This window comes from Nansenia antarctica (assembly GCF_963989245.1).
Source record: "Nansenia antarctica genome assembly, contig: SUPER_8_unloc_1, whole genome shotgun sequence".
Lineage (NCBI taxonomy): Eukaryota > Metazoa > Chordata > Actinopteri > Argentiniformes > Microstomatidae > Nansenia > Nansenia antarctica.
In genome coordinates, this window is record NW_027663471.1 from 1,119,744 (window position 1) to 1,146,450 (window position 26,707).

Here is a 26,707-nt window from a genome sequence, read left to right on the forward strand (position 1 = left end):
ATGTAACACACTTAACCCAGCAGAGACCTTGCCAACCCCAGAAGATGGGGAACCACACGATTGTGTGAAGGAAGCTATGAGGTACTCTAAGCTTAGAGCAGATCTACTAGCTTTGCCTTTAAAGGAAGCTGACGTTGAGTATTGGACTGATGGATCTTGTTACCGGGTAGGAGAAAGTTTACGTGCTGGGTATGCCATAGTCCGATCCCAAAATTCAGGGTTCATTGTGGAACAAGCCGAGGCTGTTCCTCAGCCTTGTTCAGCTCAGTTGGCTGAGTTGATTGCCCTCACAGAAGCATGCAACTTGGGAACCGGACGAAGAGTGACAGTGTACACCGACTCTGCCTACGCCCATAATGTGTGTCATCTACATGGAGCTGTATGGAAGGGACGGGGTTTTAAGAAAACTGATGGTTCGCCTATTCAGCACCACGCTCAAATCATGAAGCTGTTACAAGCCATGATGAAACCAAGGGAATTAGCCATAGTGAAGTGTGCCGCACACAGATCTGACTCATCACATGTCACACAAGGTAACAGGGCTGCAGATGATGCAGCCAAAGCCATTACAGGAGCAGACAAAGCAGGTAAAGTTCTGCTGGTCACACATGAAGCACAGTTACAGGGCATGGTCACGCTTGAGGATTTGTTGATGTTACAGAGTGGGGCAAATGCGCTAGACAAAAACCTATGGTTAACAAGGGGGGCTAGTCAGGATGACACAGGTCTATGGAGAAATCATGAGGGACTGGTTGTGGCACCCCCAGATTTATTAGGCATGCTGATACAGGAAGCCCATGGATTAGCACATGTGGCCAGGGGGGAGGTAAGACGCAAGATCACCAAGGAATATGGTTTTTGGGCTCCATATTTATTGGAACAAATAGACCATATCCTTGGTCAATGTGTGGTCTGTTTGAAAAACAATATCAGACCTGGAATACCAGTGGGAACTGGGCATATCCCTACCCCAAACGGGCCAATGAAACATTTGGTGATTGACTATGTGGACATGATTCGTCCTGTTGCAGGATACAGGTACATGTTAGTTGTAGTGGACAGGTTCAGCAGATGGGTAGAAGCATGCCCCACTCGAAAAAAGGATGCTCAGTCTGTAGCAAAGTTCCTATGCAGGGAATTCATACCTAGGTTTGGAATTCCAGATAGGATAGCGTCAGACAATGGTAAGGAATTTGTGGATAAGACGGTAAAGCTTATACTACAAAAGTTGGGAATCAAGCAGAGATTTGGGTGTATTTACTCACCTCAAAGCCAGGGGATGGTAGAGAGGATGAACGGGGTCCTTAAGAACCGTCTTTCTAAGGTCTGTCAGCATACAGGTCTTAATTGGGTGGAAGGACTCCCTCTTGCATTGATGGCCTGTCGTTCCAGTGAGATTCGAGGGCTGCACTTGACTCCCCATGAACTGGCTATGGGGAGAATAATGACAGCTCCCTGTGCACGAACCAGTGGGAAAGGGCCAAGTTTGGCTCTCTTGGAGAGTGACATGAAAGCCTATGTACAGTACATGACTAACCGGCAAAAGAGTATCTCTTCTTATGTGCTCCACAAACAGGAACGTGAAGAGGAGGTGAACGCACAGGAGAGGAAGGACGCGTTGCAACCGGGTGACAAAGTATACGTGAAGGTGTTGACATGAGTGTGCTCTCCAGTCATCCCTATCCCAGTGTGAGTGGGGCATAATTGGTTGATTGACACCAGCTGTGTGACATGAATGATTGAGCCAGCTGATCCTATATATGTGACCATTCCCACAATAAACGTTGCTTCCTTGATAACATGAACCCTGTCTGACAGCGTATGATTCCTCCGTTCAGTGTGTAGTCCGATCGTTATGGTCTTAGCCAATACGCAATAACCAACGTTTAACAGGTTATGGGCCCAGAGTGCTACCATGGCGAGACAATCGGAAAGAAGTTCGCGTTGGTCTCGACTAGCGTTTGACGGAGATGAGGAAAGCCTTTCTGACCGGGGTGCCCAGAACGCCCAAAGCGCACGTAGCCAGAGCGCACAGCGAACAGACATTGTGTGCTACAAATGTGGCCAAAAGGGACATATCAAAAGGACCTGTCGACGCAAGGTGTGGTGTAACCACTGTAGGAGCTCCACACATCAAGGAGCCGCCTGCAGAAGGAGACCGGACCAGGACGACGCGCGAGGGGTGTCCGAGCAAGACAAGCCAGGACGCAGTGTTACGAGGGGTCTGATGGTGGACACCGGTGCGACTGCGCATATTATCACCGACCTGGCCAGGTTTAAGGTGTTCGATGACGGTTTCCAGGCCGAGACGCACTGCGTGGAGCTGGCGGACGGCACGAGGAGCAAAGGGGTCGCAGAGCGCAGAGGAGATGCGGAGGTGTGCTTGATAGACAGCCGAGGGAGGCGACTGACTACAACGCTGCGAGGGGCGCTGTACATCCCCTCATTCCCCCAGGACATCTTCTCTGTGAGAGCAGCCACAGACACTGGGGCAACTGTGATCTTCAGAACAGGAGAAGACATCCTACAGCACAGAGACGGTACTGCATTTCACATCCATGAGCATAATAGACTATATTATTTGCCCACAGTGGATGACCAATGTGATCAAAGTAAGAGCTGTTTTGATCTAAAGACATGGCATGAAATTCTAGGACATTGTAATTTTGAGGATGTTCTGAAACTCCAGAATGTTGTTGATGGTATGTCAATTAAGGGAAAAATTGATAAGTCTAACCTGAACTGTGAAGTGTGCACTCGGGGAAAGTTTGTACAGAGCTTCAACAGGAAGCCTGATAGAAGGGCCAAAAATGCTCTAGAGTTGGTGCACACAGACCTAGCGGGTCCAATTGACCCAGTGTCCATAGATGGACATAGATTTGCACTTTCGTTCACAGATGACTATACTAGTACTGTGTTTTTCTACTTTCTTAAGCACAAGAGTGATACTGTACAGGCGACAGAGCAGTTCATAGCTGACAACGCCCCGTATGGTAGGATCAGACGTATCAGGTCAGATAATGGTACTGAATTTACAGGGAAAGAGTACCAAGGGCTACTGAGAAGAAATGGTATCAGACATGAGACATCATCTCCATATTCGCCACATCAGAATGGCACTGCAGAACGCCAGTTTAGGACTCTCTTTGACATGGCTCGATGCATGTTATTAGAGAGCAAGCTACCCAAGGTGTTATGGCCTTATGCAGTACAGACTGCATCTGTAGTGAGAAATAGGTGTTTTAACAATCGCACAAAACAGACACCTTACATGATGCTGACAGGGAGACGTCCCAATATGTCTAGGATGCAGAAGTTTGGAACGGTGTGTTATGCCTACAAACAGGATAAGAAAAAGCTAGACCCAAGGAGTGAGAAGGGCTTCTTTGTAGGGCATGACAAGAAAAGCCCAGCTTACCTGGTTTTCTATCCTGACAGTGGAAAGGTGAGGAAGCACAGACTGGTCAGATTTATGCCAAAGACGATGGGTGAGCAGCAGACACAGACTGAGATATCAATAGATGATGAGGACTGTGATGTGCCACAAAGGGCCAGCACGACTAAGCAAAGGGACGCGAGTCCAAAGACAGCTGAAGAGCATATTCCTGTGACCAGGCCCGAACAGGTGCAGACTAGGGAGAAACAGGAGTCTCCACGCTATCCTCCCAGGGAGAGGAAGAGACCTGATTATTTTGGGGACCGTGTCTATGAAGTAGGAAGTCAGGACCAGGCACAGGTAAACATTGATTACTGCTACAGAATGTTGTGTAACGTACCTTTGACCTACAGTGATGCAGTGAAGTCAGCCAAGTCTAGAGAATGGGTCAGTGCTATGGACGACGAAATGCAATCATTGAGAGAGAATGGTACGTTTACTTTGACTAACTTACCCCAGGGCAAAGTTGCAGTGGGGGGTAGATGGGTGTATACAATCAAGAAAAATGCAGATGGTTCAGAAAAATACAAAGCACGCTATGTTGCAAAAGGCTACAGTCAGAGAAGGGGTGTTGACTATGAAGAGACCTTTTCTCCCACAGCCGATTTAACCAGTGTTCGAGTGTTGATGCAAAAAGCAGCACAGGAGAATTTGATTTTACATCAAATGGATGTCAAAACTGCCTATCTTCATGCACCGATAGATTGTGAGATATACATGGAACAGCCAGAGGGTTATGAGCAGACATCTGGCACAGAGACAGTGGTGTGTAAACTAGAGAAGTCACTGTATGGTCTAAAACAGTCTGGCCGAAATTGGAACCATTTATTACACGACTATCTAATGGTGAATGAGTTTGTGCAAAACCCTGCAGATCATTGTGTATATACTAAAGAAACGGAACATGAGAAAGTGATCATGATTATATGGGTCGATGATTTGGTTATTGCTGCCAGTAACGAGAATGCACTGAATGTTGTAAAAGAGATGCTCTCAAAGAAATTTCAGATGAAAGATATGGGCAAATTGACACATTTCCTGGGAATCGATTTTGAACAGTGTGATGGATGTGTAACAATGTCACAAAAGCAGTGTGTAAAGAACATGCTAGAGAGGTTTGACATGCAGAACTGTAAACCCAGATCGACGCCTTGTGAGCAGACACTCAATTACACTGAAGGAGCAGGATTAATGAGTGATGTCACTCGGTACAGAGAGGTCGTCGGTAGCCTCATCTACCTGACTATGTGTACTAGGCCAGATCTTTGTTTCATAGTGAGTAAACTGTCCCAGTATTTTACCAAACCAACCGAGGAGCATTGGGCCACTGCCAAACATGTATTGAGGTTCTTAAAGGGCACCAGTGATAAAATGTTGTGTTACAAAAGGTGTAACTCTGATTTGAGATTACAGGCTTTCAGTGATGCTGACTGGGCAGCAGATGTCACAGACCGTCGTAGCACAACAGGTTACTGTGTTAGTCTACATGAGAATGGTCCATTGGTCTCATGGAAGACCAAAAAGCAACCAACGGTGGCGTTGTCCACATGTGAGGCGGAGTACATGGCATTAGCTGCAACCACCCAAGAGTGTTTACACCTGACTCAACTGTTGACACATATGGATGCATGCAAGTATGCACCACCCATTGTCCATGAGGACAATCAGGGAACGATTGCATTAGCTAAGAACCCAGTCCGCAGACAAAGATGCAAACACATAGATATAAAGTACCATTTCATCAGGTCTACAGTACAGAATGGACAGATCTGTTTGCAATATTGTCCCACAGATCAAATGGTGGCTGATGTGTTTACCAAACCAGTAACTAAGGACAAATTGGTTAGGTTCACAAAGGTTATGTTTGGGAGAGAAACCACATCAGTGTGAGTAAGCCAAGCGGTCAATTTTTGTTTTGGTTTTCTTGCTTTATTTTTTCAAAGTGTTATAAGAGAATACCAGTGAAAAACTGAAGACTGTTTGTAAATGATGATGATGATGTATATTCTTGTTTCACAGGAGAGGAACAATATCAGTGCCAGCTTTTGTTTGTTTGATTGATGGAATGACAGCCCCAAAGAGTGTTATGGAAATTGTAGGCTACTGATTGTTATTGATTTGTTTATTTTTCTCTCCATCTTGGTCAGGTGAGAGCAAGTGGGGGTGTTGACATGAGTGTGCTCTCCAGTCATCCCTATCCCAGTGTGAGTGGGGCATAATTGGTTGATTGACACCAGCTGTGTGACATGAATGATTGAGCCAGCTGATCCTATATATGTGACCATTCCCACAATAAACGTTGCTTCCTTGATAACATGAACCCTGTCTGACAGCGTATGATTCCTCCGTTCAGTGTGTAGTCCGATCGTTATGGTCTTAGCCAATACGCAATAACCAACGTTTAACAGAAGGTCTACAGACGGAAGTGGCATGAGGCTCGACGGGAAGGACCATACGAGGTCGTTCGGTGCACTGGGACTGCCATCCAAATCAAGGGGTCCCCCACCTGGTATCACGTTCATCACTGCATCAAGGCACCCAATGAGGACGATGAGGGAGAGCCTCAGCAGGATGGTGAGGAGACCCCTGGGGACGAGGAAGTCCACAGCTTGGACATCCAGGCTGACGAAGATGTTGGTGAGTATCTGCGCCGTGATGCAGATGATGCCGGGGGCCTCGTCCCAGACCCTGTCCAGCCCAGAGATGAGTGGGCCAATGGAGATCGTGAAGGATCCAGTGACTGCGACACCCCTCTTGGGGGTTCTACCAAGCCTGGTGTTGCCCCTGTTGTCACCCCTTCCGACCCTGACAATGCTCCAGACGGAGATGTCAGCAACCCGGGCGGCTGCCCGGACCAAGGTACCATTGAGAGACACAGACCTGTCAGTGATACACCCCAACCAGACAGATCCCGTGATACACCGAGGCCAATTAGGAGGAAACTCAAGCCATGCCGTTTCAGAGACTAATATACCCCTTAGTGTTCCTACCCCATTGACTTCCTTGGACAATGTTACACTTCACTCACACACTGTTATGCCTGGACGTCAGAGAAGAATGATCACAGCAGGTAGAGCTTTTGTTTGCCCACATTCACGTTGTACTGTTGATGATTGTTTGATCTATACCGCCGAAGCGGACGAGTGGTATTTACTGGATGCTAAATATGTTACACTTAATCAACACTCAAGCAACACGCAAGAAACTCGTGTGACATTAACTAATGTTGACAAGGTGTTGAACTCGTATTGGTGTGCTAGACGTAATATCGGTGAACAGGTGTCTAGTAAATCCAACAATTTCAAGGACAAAGTTTGTAGGAACACTCCTGACTTTCCACACTACTATTCGTTGGACTGTGAGAAATTTGTGCATGAATATGTTCACGTTGAGTTACCAGGAAAGGTTGAAAATGTTGCTGTGAAGGCTTCTACGAAGGCGATTGTAGTCGCTACTGACGATTATTTGTTATATGATTCTAATCACCTGGGGACACGGTCCCACCCTAATTCTGCCACTAGTATCATGAAAGATTTTGCTTCAAAAATGAATTATTCTGATTGCTGGATTTGTCAACAGGTCCCTGTAAGTACATCTGCTCCTATGTTTTTCCCCATACCGTTAACTAAAGCAGAATGGTTTCATTATAATTGGCAGGGTTTAGCCCAATTTGTTTTACAGGGCAAGAACCAGAGCTCTTCTTGTCAGCCCAGCACGATTCTGGTTCCTTTAAATTCTTCCTATGCAGGTGTGGATATTGGTGTGTTGGAACGTCTGACAGCAGCAGTTAACAAACACCATAGGCCTAGCGGTGTGGGGAAGGTTATTATTGATAGGCTTACACATTTGTCACAACCAACAGGTCCGAAGAAGATATATATTATCCAAGCTATGTTCGTTCAATTGAATGGTACTGCATTGAGTCCTCATCTGTCATGTTCTGGGAGTGTGACTTCTACACGGTGGAGAGGTTCAGTTGTTATTTCTGGATTGAAATGTAAAGTTGTTGATTGTGCTATGGTGCCTCAAATGAAATTACATGATACCAATACTACCAGACGGCAGAAAGGCACCACGCAGCTTAAAGTCATGCCTCTCGTAAATATTACAACCTGTATTGACATACAATCTCGGCTCAAGGGCAGCGCGATTCGTCAGCTAGGGGCCGCGTCTTGTATAGGTGGTGTCATTTTCTTGTATCCTGGTACGGAGCTTCAACTCCCGGAGGGTGTGTTTCTTGTGTGTGATAATAATGCATTCTCTAAGCTTCCTGCTTTGAGTGAGGGTCTTTGTTATTTAGCTCATCTGATACCTTTGATTAGGAAAGTTACTCGGGAGGAGATGTCTGTACTTCACAAACAAGCAACCCATCGTAGTCGTAGGGCGTTATCTACCGCTCAGAAGTTTTTTGGCCTAATATTCCCAAGTTATGGTGTCTACAACTCTCAGACTGAATTAAGTGCCCTGTCATCCGTTCTTGAAAAACACATTAATGCTTCGGATGCTGTAGTATCTGCCCTGGCTACTGAATTGACTGAAACTAAGAATGTAGCTCTCCAAAATAGAATGGCTTTGGACATTATTTTGGCCAGTCAGGGTGGTACTTGTGCTTTGATAGGCGGTGAATGCTGCAGTTATATTTCGGATTCTGGTAACGCTCTGTATGATTTCCATGAATCTAACAAGAAGGGTATAGAGGATTTACGTAAAGAACACGGTTGGAATACATTGGATTTCTTTGATTCTGCTTTTTCAGGTATTGGTAATATGATCAGGTCCGTCGCTATTATTCTTGTTGTCATTATCATCTGTATTATGTTACTTGGTATTTTAATCAAATGTTTTGGAAAGTGTATTTCTGATGTTCCGGTTAATGCTTTAATGATGGCCGACATAGCTGATGAGCAAAAGCTGGATTCTGTTTTGCTTTCTGATTTTGTTTCCTCTTTTGATGATTTGTTTATTAAGTGATGTTTTGTGATTGTTTGCTTCGGTTCCTGTTTGTTTCTTTCTATATCATGTGATTGATGTCGGTTGTGAAGTGATGTAATGGTTACGCGACAATGGAAGCTCCTGACTATGAAAGTGTTATCAATCTGAGACAGCGGTAAAGGCTGTTCTCCAACTGGGGCCATGTGCTAGCAACCTCTGACCCTGCCGCTTCGAGGACGAGGGAAACATCGGTCGTTGGAAATTTCTGTATCTCAGTTTTTGTATTATGCATGATGAACTGAGTGTGGTTTAATTGTGATTGTTATTTACAAGATTCTTTTTATTATTGGTTGTTTTCTATTTTTTGTATGTGTTATCTTTGGTTCATAGTACTGGTCCTGGGTTGGTCTGTGTGGAGGTTCTACCGAGATGTGTTGATGTGTTGATGTGTTGATGTGTTGATGTTGTTGATGTAGTTGATGGGTTGATGTAGTTTTTCTGTCTGTCGTTTAGTTTCGGAACACACTCTGGGTGTTCCGAGGGGGGCTGTGTCGTGTATTTTCATGCTCTGTAACCATAGCAATGGCCCTCTAATACACACAATGGCCTTTTGACCAGCATGTGCAGAGGCTGTAATATCATCATGGGTAGATATAATTGCATTAGGGCCCGAGCCAGCAAGACGCCCATAGCATAAATTGCATTAGAATTGTATTAGACCATAGGGTGAATTGCATTAAACCAATGCAGAGTACATTATCTGCCTTCAGGTATGGCAGATAATACACAGCAAAGGATCCTTAGGATGGAATAACATCCTATTTACAGGATGACCTCACTGGCAAACTTTGTATCTGACCAAATTAAAATGACGTGGACTCTGTTTTGATTGGCTCAGCGACAGTGACAGGGGGGGGTATAAAATCCTGTACACAGATTGGCTCTTTCTCTTTTTCTTCATATCCATCTCTTTTTCTTCATATCCATCTCTTTTTCTTCATATCCATATCTTTTTCTTCATATCCATATCTTTGACTTCATATCCTGTGACCGATTCGGACCACCAGCTCCATTGAGGGGCCATGCTGTGTAACCTGTTTTTTTTGAATAAACATTCTTAAATTTGCTCAAGAACTCTTCTTCATTTTTAGCAGTAACAGATACCAAAATATACGAAACTATCCATGATGATTATGTAAGATATTCTTTTCAGAGCATGAATCAGGTGAATAGAAATGACTGTTCATTTTTTTTCCACCATTGATGATTGTCCATTGTTCCTCAAAGGCACATGGGTGGAAAGAATATGTTCTGAGTGGGTACTTCTGCCACAGAAATAAGTAATTTGTTAAAAAATAAAAAATAAAAAGCAAGTTCAATTAATTAGGGGGAATTTGATCAAGACAGTTTTGAACAATTCTCATGATTTATGTTTAGCAGAACCGTCATAGCATGCTGTTCAATTTCCTTTTTGGAATCAGTACCATTATATTCTCCAAGTATGGAGGGAAGGGTAATTGGAAAATTGTTGATCTATGACTTACATAATTTTATTACAACAAGTGTTGACTCTTGAGAATGCAATAGAACACCGCGATGCAAATGCTGTTCTCAAGACGTTCCACACTTTGTACATTAAATGACACACCAAGACTATACTTTCAGGGATCATTTCTATAGTTTTATGCTTGGGAAATGTGTTTCTAAAGTGTCTGGTCTCGCTATCCATGATGATTATGTAAGATATTCTTTTCAGAGCATGAATCAGGTGAATAGAAATTACTGTTCATTTTTTTTCCACCATTGATGATTGTCCATTGTTCCTCAAAGGCACATGGGTGGAAAGAATATGTTCTGAGTGGGTACTTCTGCCACAGAAATAAGTAATTTGTTAAAAAATAAAAAATAAAAAGCAAGTTCAATTAATTAGGGGGAATTTGATCAAGACAGTTTTGAACAATTCTCATGATTTATGTTTAGCACAACCGTCATAGCATGCTGTTCAATTTCCTTTTTGGAATCAGTACCATTATATTCTCCAAGTATGGAGGGAAGGGTAATTGGAAAATTGTTGATCTATGACTTACATAACTGGATTACAACAAGTGGTGACTCTTGAGAATGCAATAGAACACCGCGATGCAAATGCTGTTCTCAAGACGTTCCACACTTTGTACATTAAATGACACACCAAGACTATACTTTCAGGGATCATTTCTATAGTTTTATGCTTGGGAAATGTGTTTCTAAAGTGTCTGGTCTCGCTATCCATGATGATTATGTAAGATATTCTTTTCAGAGCATGAATCAGGTGAATAGAAATGACTGTTCATTTTTTTTCCACCATTGATGATTGTCCATTGTTCCTCAAAGGCACATGGGTGGAAAGAATATGTTCTGAGTGGGTACTTCTGCCACAGAAATAAGTAATTTGTTAAAAAATAAAAAATAAAAAGCAAGTTCAATTAATTAGGAGGAATTTGATCAAGACAGTTTTGAACAATTCTCATGATTTATGTTTAGCACAACCGTCATAGCATGCTGTTCAATTTCCTTTTTGGAATCAGTACCATTATATTCTCCAAGTATGGAGGGAAGGGTAATTGGAAAATTGTTGATCTATGACTTACATAATTTGATTACAACAAGTGGTGACTCTTGAGAATGCAATAGAACACCGCGATGCAAATGCTGTTCTCAAGACGTTCCACACTTTGTACATTAAATGACACACCAAGACTATACTTTCAGGGATCATTTCTATAGTTTTATGCTTGGGAAATGTGTTTCTAAAGTGTCTGGTCTCGCTATCCATGATGATTATGTAAGATATTCTTTTCAGAGCATGAATCAGGTGAATAGAAATGACTGTTCATTTTTTTCCCACCATTGATGATTGTCCATTGTTCCTCAAAGGCACATGGGTGGAAAGAATATGTTCTGAGTGGGTACTTCTGCCACAGAAATAAGTAATTTGTTAAAAAATAAAAAGCAAGTTTAATTAATTAGGGGGAATTTGATCAGGACAGTTTTGAACAATTCTCATGATTTATGTTTAGCAGAACCGTCATAGCATGCTGTTCAATTTCCTTTTTGGAATCAGTACCATTATATTCTCCAAGTATGGAGGGAAGGGTAATTGGAAAATTGTTGATCTATGACTTACATAATTTGATTACAACAAGTGGTGACTCTTGAGAATGCAATAGAACACCGCGATGCAAATGCTGTTCTCAAGACGTTCCACACTTTGTACATTAAATGACACACCAAGACTATACTTTCAGGGATCATTTCTATAGTTTTATGCTTGGGAAATGTGTTTCTAAAGTGTCTGGTCTCGCTATCCATGATGATTATGTAAGATATTCTTTTCAGAGCATGAATCAGGTGAATAGAAATTACTGTTCATTTTTTTTCCACCATTGATGATTGTCCATTGTTCCTCAAAGGCACATGGGTGGAAAGAATATGTTCTGAGTGGGTACTTCTGCCACAGAAATAAGTAATTTGTTAAAAAATAAAAAATAAAAAGCAAGTTCAATTAATTAGGGGGAATTTGATCAAGACAGTTTTGAACAATTCTCATGATTTATGTTTAGCACAACCGTCATAGCATGCTGTTCAATTTCCTTTTTGGAATCAGTACCATTATATTCTCCAAGTATGGAGGGAAGGGTAATTGGAAAATTGTTGATCTATGACTTACATAACTGGATTACAACAAGTGGTGACTCTTGAGAATGCAATAGAACACCGCGATGCAAATGCTCTCCTCTCCCTCCTTCCTCCCTGATCCCCCACCCCCCCCACCCCACTCCAACGATGAACCCCGGAGCGATGCGGCGCTACAACGCCGTCAGGTTGACGCTCAACCCAACTGAGGAGGCTGCCAGGGATGGAGCCCCCCAACAGAAGACTGCCAGACCAGTAACAACGATGACCCGCCTGGAATTCAGCAGGGCGGTTCTACAGAGAGGTATGGGCTTTGTGCCGTCTGATCTAAACTGCCTGGTGAAGCCCCCTGGGCCGAATGAATGTTTTGAAGTTAGCTTTAAAACCCCCCAACTGTTAGAGGAATTCTGGACCTTTCATAGGATTAATGAACACAAACCCCCACTTAACCGTTTTACAGCCCACCCACTAACGGATTTAGAATCAAAAGTGGTCACAATTCAATTCCACAATGAGGTGATTCAGGAATATGATATTGAGGTGTGGCTACACCGTCATGCCACCCTTAAATCGGGGGCCCGGATGGTCCTGGATGAAGACGGAGTGTGGACGGGGGCCAAGAAATGGCTGGTGCAACTCCGTCCGGACCCGGAGGGGATAGGCGGAGTCCAACATATCCCCAGCACCATCAACCTGGGGAACAACAGGGGCTCCGTCTACTACTACGGTATGCCGAAGCTCTGCAGGAACTGCGGCCAATTGGGCCATCTGGCAGCGGCCTGCAAGGCCGTGGTATGTAAAATCTGCCGCCAAGACCACCCGACGTCGGAGTGCACCACGACCAGACCTTGCAACCTGTGCGGGGGACAGGGGCATCTTTACCGTGACTGCCCAAGTTCCTATGCAAGTAGAGCCCGGGGCTATAAATCCAACCAACCACCACCCCAACCCCCACCCCCACCCCAACCCCCACCCCAACCCCCACCCCAACCCACACCCCAACCCACACCCAACATGGAGGAAGAGAAGGGAGAGACGGAGGAGGACCGGCGCCCGAGCGATGGAGGGGACGATCAGAGCTCGAGCGACGGAGAAGGAGAAGGAGAGGAACCAACCGTCCCAGCACCCCCTACAGACAACCTCAACACCCACCCCCTCCTAAACCCCATGGCCACCTCCACCCCCTGCAAAAACACCATGAAGGGGGAGCCGGCCTCTATTGAGATAGCCACCAGCAGCACACCGCAGATCCACCTCCCCTCCCAATCAGACAGTGAAAATGACTGGAGCTTGGCTCAACCAAAACGCAAAAGACCACAAAAAAAGGCAATCCGGAAAAAACCAGACAAAAAGACTACTCCAGAACCCAAACCCCAACGCCATACAGGTAAGCCGGCTCCCCCCCCCAAACCCTCCTCCCCACCCTCTTCCTCTCTCCAGTCATCACATGCTCCTCACCCTGCACAGCCCACCAGCCACCCCCAGTCCATGCTCACCGGACCGTACGGGCCACCGAAAATCACCTCATCAACAACACAGATGAGGGGGCCACCAGGCAGTCAGAGGGGAGACAACCCCCACACCATGAGCAGCCAAGGGGAGGTACCACACTATCTGGCCCCCAACGACCCATTGGAGGGCCTCAACCTCATGTGCAATAGCTTAGCAAAAATTGGAACAAACCAAATCCAAGAACCATGAGGATAACAATCTCATCTCTCAACACCAGAAGCCTCCGGCAACCAGACAAACGGGAGGTCGTCTACCAGTACATCACCCAACATCAGTCAGACATGTATATCCTCCAGGAGTGCGCCATCCCATTCAAGGAGATGGACGCCACCCTGGAGGAGGAATGGACACGGGGGGACTCTCTCTGGTCAGGCTCAAACATTGATAGAGCTGATGGGGTCGGCATTTTGGTGGCCAACCCTTTTCTGCAGACCAAAAAGGGGGAGGTTGTAGAGAGCGGGCGAATCCTGGTTCTGGACCTAGAGATCCAGGGTTCGCCGCTGAGGGTCATCAATGTGTACGGCCCAACCAACGTGGCCAAGAGAGTCTCCCTTTTCAAGAAACTTCGGTCTCTCCTCCTCATCCCCACACCAGTCCTAGTGGGGGGAGATTTCAACTGTGCCCTCCGGGATGAGGACCGCAGCAGGCCCAGGAGAGACCGATCCACTACAGAACTTCAGTCCATCATAGACGACTTCCAACTGGTAGACGCCGGTGGCACCTCCCCGCCGACACACACAAGGGTGAGTTCCTCCGGGAATTCTTCCTCCAGGATAGACATGTTCTTGCTCTCGCCAGGTCTGAGGATGGGAACCCTGACCAGCCAGGCGGCCCACTTCTCGGACCACAGGATGTTGACAGTGTCCCTGGAATGGGATGGCCAAACAAGAGCGGGTAGGGGTACCTGGAGGATGAATACATCGATCCTTCAGGACCCAACAGTGGTGCATTCCTTCTCCAGGCGCTACCTGGAGTGGAGGACCCTAAAAGAACTGTTCGACTCCCCGATAGAGTGGTGGGAGATGGTTAAGGCCAGGACAAAGGGCTACTTCGGGTCAGTCGGAAGGAGGAAAGCGGCAGAACAGAGGGCCAGGTTTCAACACCACAACGCGGCCCTCCAACGCCTAAGTCTCCTACAACTGGGTGGTCTGGATGTGGCCCGAGAACTGGCTGAGACCAAACAACACCTTGCCACCCTCTACCGGGAGCAACAACAAAAGAAACAGTTCAGGGAAAAACTCCAGGGCCTGGAGGAGGAGGAGAAATGCACACGCCACTTCTTCCGCAAGGCACGGTCAAAACACAAGCCTATCCTGTCCCTATACGACACCAATGGGGACACCGTGTCAGACAGAGGCAACATCCCGGGGGTGGCAAGAGAGTTCTACGAGAGTCTCTACAACATCAAGACAACCGACGAGACTCTCATGGCCACCTTCCTGGATGGTCTGGACCGGGTCCCCGAGGGTGGTGAGAGTGAGAACCCAGAGCTGACCACGGAGGAGCTCACCCGGGCCGTGCACTCCTTGAATACACACAAGGCCCCTGGACCGGATGGGATCCCAGCAGAGTTCTACAAGACTCTCTGGGATCTCCTCAAGGAGGACTTGGCGGAGGTCTTCAAAGCCGTCTACAGGGAAGGGAGGCTTGGAGAGTCAATGAGACAGAGTACGGTCACACTGATCCCCAAGAAAGGGGACCTCAAGGACCTCCGGAACTGGCGCCCCATCAATCTCCTCCCAGTGGACTATAAAATTATGACAAAAGCCCTCACCCAACGGTTTCAAACCCTCCTCCCCTCAGTTATAGCCCCTGACCAGACCTGTAGCGTCCCCGGTAGGTCCATCAATGACAACCTGCTCCTGGTGAGAGACCTCATCCTGCACTCCCAGGAGCGGAGGTCCCCTTTAGGCCTTCTCAGCCTGGATCAGGAGAAGGCCTTTGACAGGGTTAACCATGGTTTCCTGCAGAGGGTGCTGAGAGGCATGAACTTCCCCCAGCACCTGCTCAACTGGACCGAACTCTGCTACAACAACATCACGAGCAGAGTTCAGATCAACAACCAGTTGACAGACCCCTTCCCCATCAAAGCTGGAGTACGGCAGGGATGCCCCTTGGCCCCTCTACTGTACGTCATCTACCTGGAGCCGTTCCTACGGAAGATCAGGAGCTCCCCCAACATCATGGGCTACCCTCTACCAGGGGCCCGGGGGGAGAGGCTCAAGGTGGTGGCGTACATGGACGACATTACCATCGTCGGCACGGATAGTCGCTCCATTTCCACAGCAACGAAAGTGGTGGAGGACTACTGTGCAGCCACTGGCGCCCTGATCAATAGGAGTAAGTGTGAGCTGTTTCTGTCGCAGCACTGGCAGGAGAACCTGGCAACCTCCTTCCCTGTAAAGACGGAAAACATTAAGCTGCTGGGGATCACCTACCAGAAAGATGGAGGAGCCTCCGGCAGCTGGAAGGAGACCATCCGCCAGGTCCAAAAGAAGATCTGTGAGTGGAGTGCACGGCCTCTCACAATGACAGGCAAGATCCTGGTCCTGAAGGCTATTGTTCTTCCCATTCTCCTTTACCTGGGCAGGGTGTTTCCCCCAGACAGAGCAGTATCCAAAACCATCGAAAGGATCATGTTTACCTTTGTCTGGGGGAGCCAGATGGAAAAACTAAAACGCACCACCCTGTACAAAACAGTGGAGAATGGGGGGAAAGGGGTCCCAGACATCCTAAACATCATTAGGGCACAGGGACTCTCCAACCTCATCAACAACATCAACAACAAAGATAGGAAAGCCAGGTTCTTTGAAATATACTATGCCACACCCATCCTCCGGACACTCAGGGTGACCGCATCAATAAATCACACTGTGCCCTACAGCTGGGACCCCCCTCCTGTCTACAAGATATGGAGGGACTTTGCCTTCAAGACAGGATTGTCCGCGGCTGGGCTGGCCTCATGGAAATACAAAGACATTATGACCTTCATAAGGTCGAAGGAAACCATTACTCACCCCAAGGCCAGCACAGCCGTGGACTCCAAACAGGTATGGAAAAACATTAATCATAAATGTACTAACAATAAACAAAAAGACATTGCCTGGATGGCTGCTCATGGTTGTCTCCCCACTAGGGAATTCTTGCATAGGCGGCACATCGCAACGACTGATAAATGCCCCCACGGATGCACGGACACAGAACACATTAACCACCTGTTCTGTGAGTGCTCCGTGGCCAGGCGGGTCTGGGCCCTGTTTGTTCCCTCTGTCTCCCTAAACAGCCTGCTGACCCTGCCCCGCTTGACGGGCGATAACATCCTGTATGGTCCTCCCGGGGGGTGCACAACCCCCCAACTACAACAACAGTGGAGGATCATCAGCGCCGTCAAGCAGGTACTCTGGGAGACGAGGAACATCAGGGTCTATCAGAAACAGAGCGTCCACCTGACAACCCTGAGGAGGAGAATCACCCTCTGCCTCAGGGACCATGCTATTGTTGACTTTAAAAATAACCCGGATCAAGCAAGAGCGGTGTGGGGGGTGGAGAGATGGAAGGACGTCATCCTCTAAACCCCCCCCCATGCCGCGCCGCATCGACCAACCCCCCCCCACCCCGGGCCTACCTCACTACACCACCAGTTCCTGCACTATCACCTTCACCACTGTTCCAGCACAAGCCCTGGTCAGCAGTATCACCATCACAAGGACCAGGAGAGGAGCAGCGCACAACACCAACAGGGAAGTTTACTGCACCTTCCACCACCTACACATGTACACAGCACTGACCCACTTCCTACTCTCACCAGAATATCAACACACACAACCCACAGCCGAACCAGCCGTCTCTGCCAGCACCACCAGCACCAGGATGACCAACACCACTGGGTCACAGGGAAGTACTGATCACCCGCCTGACACCAAAATGCACACTACACAAACCATGCACACCTCCCTTCTCTCACTCCTGTATCTTTTCAGGCACATGTCATATCCAGCTCTGACACCTACCCAGGCTTCCAGACCCAGGAGCAGAGACCGGCGGGAACCACCACGTCACCCCAGCACCAACCCCAGGTTCCAACTCAGCGACCCCAAACCCCCTGTTCCGGGCCCCCCCCCCCCAACTCCAGGCCCCCAGCTACAGGCCCAGTCCCCTACCCGCCAACCCCCAACCCCCAGCCCGGAACAAGCTGAGAAGAGCCAGGGAGCTTTTTCCCTGGATAAGCTGTGTACAGGTTTTTCGCCTCTGCTTGCCTGCCATGCGCCGAGCTCTCTGGGCCTCTCCTCAGGGGCCTCCGGTCGGCCTGCGTGCTCGATCTGCTCCGCCGCTGGGGCACCTGGTCCGGCTAGCCTCGTGAAGGGCTACAGGAGTCTGAGCCTGGTGGGCTGGGCCGGACGCGCCGGTGGTGGGTCGGGTGAGTCGGGTGTGTGGGGTCCCTCGGGGGAGGGAGGTGGGGGAGCCACGGCTTTGCACTGGTGGGCAAACTGGATAGTAGTCGCTCTACAACTAGAGGGCTGCAGGGGAAATTTTTCCCGGATGCACAGCGAACAGGTTTTTTACCCCTGCCTCCTACCGACACTGGAACCTGGACACTGAACACTGAACACTGAACATTACACTACACTGGACAATACACTGAACACTGAGCACTTTAGTTAGTTTAATGTTGGTTGTTGTTGAATGTAATGTCTTAAATGTCTGATTGTTTGATTAATTGATTGTATACACGGTGTTGCGTTTTTATAAAAACCAATAAAAAACACTTTATGCTTGGGAAATGTGTTTCTAAAGTGTCTGGTCTCGCTATCCATGATGATTATGTAAGATATTCTTTTCAGAGCATGAATCAGGTGAATAGAAATGACTGTTCATTTTTTTTCCACCATTGATGATTGTCCATTGTTCCTCAAAGGCACATGGGTGGAAAGAATATGTTCTGAGTGGGTACTTCTGCCACAGAAATAAGTAATTTGTTAAAAAATAAAAAATAAAAAGCAAGTTCAATTAATTGGGGGGAATTTGATCAAGACAGTTTTGAACAATTCTCATGATTTATGTTTAGCAGAACCGTCATAGCATGCTGTTCAATTTCCTTTTTGGAATCAGTACCATTATATTCTCCAAGTATGGAGGGAAGGGTAATTGGAAAATTGTTGATCTATGACTTACATAACTGGATTACAACAAGTGGTGACTCTTGAGAATGCAATAGAACACCGCGATGCAAATGCTGTTCTCAAGACGTTCCACACTTTGTACATTAAATGACACACCAAGACTATACTTTCAGGGATCATTTCTATAGTTTTATGCTTGGGAAATGTGTTTCTAAAGTGTCTGGTCTCGCTATCCATGATGATTATGTAAGATATTCTTTTCAGAGCATGAATCAGGTGAATAGAAATGACTGTTCATTTTTTTCCCACCATTGATGATTGTCCATTGTTCCTCAAAGGCACATGGGTGGAAAGAATATGTTCTGAGTGGGTACTTCTGCCACAGAAATAAGTAATTTGTTAAAAAATAAAAAGCAAGTTCAATTAATTAGGGGGAATTTGATCAAGACAGTTTTGAACAATTCTCATGATTTATGTTTAGCAGAACCGTCATAGCATGCTGTTCAATTTCCTTTTTGGAATCAGTACCATTATATTCTCCAAGTATGGAGGGAAGGGTAATTGGAAAATTGTTGATCTATGACTTACATAATTTGATTACAACAAGTGTTGACTCTTGAGAATGCAATAGAACACCGCGATGCAAATGCTGTTCTCAAGACGTTCCACACTTTGTACATTAAATGACACACCAAGACTATACTTTCAGGGATCATTTCTATAGTTTTATGCTTGGGAAATGTGTTTCTAAAGTGTCTGGTCTCGCTATCCATGATGATTATGTAAGATATTCTTTTCAGAGCATGAATCAGGTGAACAGAAATGACTGTTCATTTTTTTCCCACCATTGATGATTGTCCATTGTTCCTCAAAGGCACATGGGTGGAAAGAATATGTTCTGAGTGGGTACTTCTGCCACAGAAATAAGTAATTTGTTAAAAAATAAAAAATAAAAAGCAAGTTCAATTAATTAGGAGGAATTTGATCAAGACAGTTTTGAACAATTCTCATGATTTATGTTTAGCAGAACCGTCATAGCATGCTGTTCAATTTCCTTTTTGGAATCAGTACCATTATATTCTCCAAGTATGGAGGGAAGGGTAATTGGAAAATTGTTGATCTATGACTTACATAATTTGATTACAACAAGTGGTGACTCTTGATAATGCAATAGAACACCGCGATGCAAATGCTGTTCTCAAGACGTTCCACACTTTGTACATTAAATGACACACCAAGACTATACTTTCAGGGATCATTTCTATAGTTTTATGCTTGGGAAATGTGTTTCTAAAGTGTCTGGTCTCGCTATCCATGATGATTATGTAAGATATTCTTTTCAGAGCATGAATCAGGTGAATAGAAATGACTGTTCATTTTTTTCCCACCATTGATGATTGTCCATTGTTCCTCAAAGGCACATGGGTGGAAAGAATATGTTCTGAGTGGGTACTTCTGTCACAGAAATAAGTAATTTGTTAAAAAATAAAAAATAAAAAGCAAGTTCAATTAATTAGGAGGAATTTGATCAAGACAGTTTTGAACAATTCTCATGATTTATGTTTAGCAGAACCGTCATAGCATGCTGTTCAATTTCCTTTTTGGAATCAGTACCATTATATTCTCCAAGTATGGAGGGAAGGGTAATTGGAAAATTGTTGATCTATGACTTACATAATTTTATTACAACAAGTGTTGACTCTTGAGAATGCAATAGAACACCGCGATGCAAATGCTGTTCTCAAGACGTTCCACACTTTGTACATTAAATGACACACCAAGACTATACTTTCAGGGATCATTTCTATAGTTTTATGCTTGGGAAATGTGTTTCTAAAGTGTCTGGTCTCGCTATCCATGATGATTATGTAAGATATTCTTTTCAGAGCATGAATCAGGTGAATAGAAATGACTGTTCATTTTTTTTCCACCATTGATGATTGTCCATTGTTCCTCAAAGGAAAATTGTGGTTCCTTTTGTGATGATATGCAGTTAGAGGCCTCCCACATGAACCATTAGAGAGGTATATATATCACAACACGTCCTAGTGGACCATGAGAGAACGTACCACTGGCGAGACTCAAGCTACCGCACAGGAATAACAAAACACACAACTTAAATAGAAATGTCCTATTGAAATAATAAGCACCTGCGTGCCTGAATGTTAATCTCCGCTGCCCCCTAGTGTCCAGATGGACACACACTGTACAGAGTGAAAAATGTAAAAGAACACAACAGTCTTACCAGTCCTAACCACCACAGCCTTGACAAGTTCCCTTGTGTAGAAGCGAGTCTGGATGACGTGGGTACCACAAAATAGTGTGTGTCTCTTGTGTTCCTCCACGCAGTAGGTTGTGTCCCCCTCCTCTCCAGAGCTAGGCAGGCTGGTCTTCGTGACAGGGACACTCTCTCCTGAGAATGGAGGATCCGTGGGACACTTATTCACATCATGAGGCACACAAAGTTTGTTACAGCACAATATCTAGATTAGAATGTTATCATAATATGAATGCCAAAGTGATGAATATTATTTAATTGCTAAAAATCTGGAAAATAATAGAGATTACCCTAAGATGTTTCGACTGTGTCAACATACCTGTGCCTGCAAATTGGTTATGTTTTGTACAGACCGAGACAACATGTTTGCTATCTGGCAGAAATGCTGCATTTTTAGTACATTAGTTTTCCCCCTACATAGCATAGCATGGTGAGTGAGAGCTTGATTTAAGGTGGTTTGCACTTCTATCATTCAACAATTGTTTGGCTGCATCTAAAAGTCCAAAACAGGATTTGAATAAAATCCAACATTGTTGGGAGTCTAACCAGTGTTGTTGTGGTGTTGGCAGTTAGCGTACAATATCACAAAGTCACTTCTAAACCAACTTCCACCGGAGTGTGAGTGCGGCATGCAACGCAGCTGCTGTGTTGTAATCATGTACATCATATCCCATTGAAAACAATGGAGGTCCACTGGTCCTCAACTGCATCCAGCAGTCTGTCTGTTCAAGGCGTTCTTAGCATATAGAGAAAAAAGAACGTTTCCAAAATAAATAGAAATAAACAGTCTACACTAAGAAATAAAGAGGCACTACTAACATAAGAATGAGAGATGATATTAGTACAGATAAAATACATTGTACTTGCATAGTACTTCAGAAGGCAAACATAACAACAGAAAAAGGATAATGTAACCAATTGAATGCAAACGTATTCATTACCAAGCGAGCACACATAGTGCTCTAACATTATCATGTCTGCCCCGCTCCCTTATGATATAATGACATACCTTTATTTCCTCTACACACTGAAACACGTACAATACTGTGGGCCGCCACCATGTCATGGAGCATAACATATTGCTGAGATAAAAAAGAGAGTATTTCCAATCATGATACACAAAATCATACAACATCTCTAGCAGACAAACACAGGTAATCAATTCATGGTTTATGAAAGTAAGTGATCTGAAATGTAGGGATCTGACATTAGGTACCTAAAGACAAGCATGACTGGTTTTACTTATTCAGGGAGGAAATGCTCTGCACCCACCTTTTTGACTGTGTACAGCGAAGTAGCTATTGATATGATAGACATGAAGACGATGGCAGCTGCATAGTAGTAATATTGTTCAGTGCTCCAGAGGATGACACTGAAGAGCTGGAAGATGTAGAAGGGATTTAGGACCTGAGGAGAATGACAGTGACTGATTATCAAGCAGTATTATATGGCTGTCTATACAATTTCTAACATTGAAGTAAATGGACAATTAACAGTATGTTTTAGACATCTTGAGAAGTAGGATACACAATAGCCTACCTCTTTTATGAGTAGTTTGAACACAGAAGGAACCCTCACAGCGATTTCATTCACCTCAAAGAACAATCTCCTATTTGAAGCATTGTGAGGTAATTAGCATTTCTTTGCTTCTAAACATGTTCAATGCCAACTACTGTATGTACTGTTTTGAATGACCAGTTAAGGCAAATGTTAGAAACAAATTGTGTACCTGAAGTGACAGATTCTGAGCTTGGGTGTGGTATCTGTATGGTGTCTGTATGGTATCTGTATTATATGGTATCTGTATGGTATCTGTATTATATGGTGTCTGTGTGGTATCTGTATGGTGTCTGTATTATATGGTATCTGTATGGTGTCTGTATTATATGGTATCTGTGTGGTATCTGTATGGTGTCTGTACGGTATCTGTATTAAATGGTATCTGTATGGTGTCTGTATTATATGGTGTCTGTATGGTATCTGTATGGTATCTCTAGGTGTCTGTACGGTATCTGTATTAAATGGTATCTGTATGGTGTCTGTATGGTATCTCTATGGTGTCTGTACGGTATCTGTATTATATGGTATCTGAATGGTATCTGTATGGTATCTCTATGGTGTCTGTACGGTATCTGTATTATATGGTATCTGAATGGTATCAACCAGAGGAAACGAAGACCACGAATCGAAAGGTTCTCGAAGAAGAGGACTACATAGAGGTATGGTTCTATCAGATCCCGGCCAGTGAGCTAGCCAGCTTGCTGTGCTAATCTTGATTTGTTTATGTGTGACCCAGACTGCAAACGATTGGGTGTTTAACGATATAGCTAGTATGACTGTGGGATGTTTTAGCTAACATGAACAGTGTTTGTGACTGTATTGTGACTGTATTTTCTCCTCCCTGTTATACCTTTTGAATAGAGTTTAGAGAAGATCATACAGAGGGACTTCTTCCCAGACGTAACCAAATTGCAAGCACAGAAGGAATATCTTGAAGCCGAAGATTGTGGGGATCTTCAGAAGATGAGGGAAATATCCATTAGATATGGCTCCTCTTTAGCCAGGTCTACACCACGCAGCTCTGCGCCATTAAGATTGAGTGAACTGTTGTATAAACGGTTGTTTCCGCAATGTGATCGAGGCTGTCTCTGATTAATGTAGCCCTGTTAGAATAATATGCCAATACTTGTTTATTCAGATCTGACTCCAGCTACCTTCGAGACACCCGAGGGGCAACCAGGAACACCCGGTTCCATCCTTGGCAAACACAAGACTGGGATGAAAGGGGCAGATGGGGGTAAGCCCTTGTTGTCTCAGTTACTGACAAATCCCTCCTAATAATGTTAGAAATGTTGCAATAGACAAAAGTGAACTGAATGGCATCCATTAGACTCCCTGTGAAACCCTGTGTTTGTTGATGCATTGTGTTTGTAGTGAATAAGGAGGCTAAGGAGGAGAAGGAGCTGCCCTGTCTGGATCGGTTCCTGGCTAAGAACACAAGTGAGGACAATGCATCGTTTGAGCAGATTATGGAGCTGGCAGAAGACAAGGAAAAATTAAGGCATTCATGGTTGTATGACGCAGAAGCTGAATACAAACAGGTACACTTGCCTTTAACATCTCTCAATTTGATCACAATCAAATATTGTCGTTTGTAATGATCCTGGAGTGTAATGTTGTCCTGCTTGGAACTCAATATTAGATTTACCTTTGGTTGGGAGTTACTATATGATTCTGTGTTTCTTGTTTAGAGTTACTATATGATGCTGTGTTTCTTCTGTAGCGTCATGAACAAAACCTCGCCCTACCATCATCAGAGAAGCAGGCCCTTGAGTGTGTTAAGGCTGGACTGGAGACTTGGGAATACAAAGCAAAAAATGCGCTGATGTATTATCCAGAGGGTGAGGATGGATGTTCTTATACAAGTACACCATATGTAATGGATAAAAATGAATCGTGTTTGAAAGTTGTAAGAATAAGTTTAACAGCTCTATGATCTGGTCATCAGGTGTCCCTGACGATGACCTCTTCAAGAAGCCCAGGGAGGTGATTCACAAGAACACTCGCTTTGTGGCTGACCCCTTCAGCAAAGCTCTCAACAAATGTCAGATTCAGCAGGCAGCTGCCCTCAATGCACAGGTAAAGTGCCTATCCCTTTCTGTGCGGGACATGACTGTATATCGTACATGGGCTGTGTCTAAATAAACTGTATATCGTACATGGGCTGTGCCTTAATAAACTGCTATAACCTGAAGTCCTCTAGATGTGTGCCTATAGCCTAATGATAGTTATTTTCAACATTGCTATGGGATCCCACATGGTAGTCTATGAATCTTATTTTGTGGTAGCCACACAGCCTGATGGCATTTTATAAGAAACAATACAATTATATTAATTGGTTTGGATATAATGGTGGTAGCGTCTTACCTGTTGTCAAGGGTTTCTATAGTTACGACCAGATCAAAATATAAAATTAAATTGTTTAATCCTGAATGATGTAGCTGATCTTCCCAAATATTTATCTCCAGTTCAAACAGGGTAAAGTAGGCCCAGATGGAAAAGAGCTCATCCCCCAAGAGGGTCCAACAGTGAATGGATATGGCTTTGAAGGAGCTCCCTCCCCTGCACCTGGCAAGTAGCATGGTTATGTTCAAGACAAGTATATATTACTTTCAAAATACTCTACAATAGAATAGCAATGAGAAACATTTATATTACTGTCTCCTCTCGATGAGATCGGAGAGGGGACTATGACTTGGTCTCTGTCTGTTCGTCACATGCGTTTTCTCCGACACCACTGGGACAATTCTAATGAAACTTGAGTGAATGATGGGCGTTGTCATAGAGATGCAACAATTACAAAATTAGAGCCATAGAGATTGTTAAGGCATTTCGGGCCTAAGCCGATTCGTCATTAAAAACGTTATCCAAAGTGGAGAGTTAGGAGTGTGTAGCCTAATGCAGTAGGCTACATTCCGGTAATTCTTCAGTCTGACTAAAAATGCAGCTGCAGGTGTGTAGCTTAATGCACTAGGCCTATAGCCTAATGAATTTGTGAATAATATTTTGTGAGTGAAGTCTGTTATGCAGCATAATTTAACACCGACACTTGGCATATATCAATACGAAAACCAACACTTGTGTAACCTCACATTCTAATAATGTAGAACTGTGTGCATGTAATTTAATTTGTCTCTTTGTCTAATCCTATTGGGGACACAGCACTATAAAACCACTGTGTCTTAGTAAACAGTTTAGCAATGAATGTCTTGCTTCATTCAATTACTTTCCAGGGGGGAACAACATGTTTACTGTACACTTGTATAATGTGTATTAATATAACAATGCACAATAGATTCAACACTGTGCCTTTAGAGGGCACTCTGTAGAAGAGTCCCCTAAAATGATGTTGTCTATGCAGGTGTGGCTGACTCTCCTCTGATGACCTGGGGTGAGATAGAGAGCACCCCCTTCCGCCTGGATGGGTCTGACACACCGTATGAGAGAAAGCATGGCCCATCATTTAAGGTATAATCTAATGACTGCCCTTGTACTATCTACATTTCTCTTGATCTATATGTCCTATTTTGGTTTTTAAATTGTTCGTTCAGAGCAGTAGGTAATAGACATTATTTTACAGATTCCAGAAACAGGAAGAAGAGAGAGGTTGGGTTTGAAAATGGCTAATGAAGCTGCAGCCAAAAACCGGGCAAAGAAGCTAGAAGCATTGAGAAAGGTCACAGAGAACCTTGCAAGGTAGAGGACATTTCTGGACAATCAATACAACTAATGCTTCTGTTTATCCCCACAGCCTACTGTTGACATTTATCATTGTATTTGGCAAAACGCCAACAGTTGTCTGTCCCATGCGAACCCTTTATCAGGCACTATTTTGGATGCCACTCAATGTACCATTGCATGTGCTCTGCTGTTATTTGCACTGGTTGCTGAGGAAATAACCCTAATGTCTGTCTTGCAGTCTCACCCCGAAAGGCCTGAGCCCAGCACTGACTCCTGCCCTTCAAGAGGCTTGTAAACCGGACGTCCAGCAAATACACAGACAAAGCTCTAAGGGCAAGCTATACCCCCTCACCCTCACACAGAGGAGCAGGCTGCAAGACTCCCCTGGGGTCCAGTCTCTCTGGTACTCCGACACCAAGCAAGGCCGGGACCCCTGCATCTCAGGACCCAGCCTCCATCACAGACGACCTTCTGCAGCTTCCCAAGAGGAGGAAAGCCTCAGACTTCTTCTGA

At 44.9% G+C, this 26,707-nt stretch overlaps 1 pseudogene across 1 annotated transcript; it reads left to right on the forward strand.

Annotated features, from left to right (window-relative positions):
- Positions 1–1,915: 1,915 nt before the first annotated feature.
- Positions 1,916–26,707, forward strand: LOC308164688 (splicing factor ESS-2 homolog; annotated as a pseudogene). Its single transcript has 11 exons — positions 1,916–2,540; positions 23,120–23,172; positions 23,375–23,552; positions 23,652–23,750; positions 23,888–24,054; positions 24,237–24,354; positions 24,462–24,592; positions 24,982–25,084; positions 25,875–25,981; positions 26,094–26,209; positions 26,433–26,707. The product of its transcript is annotated as a splicing factor ESS-2 homolog (transcript).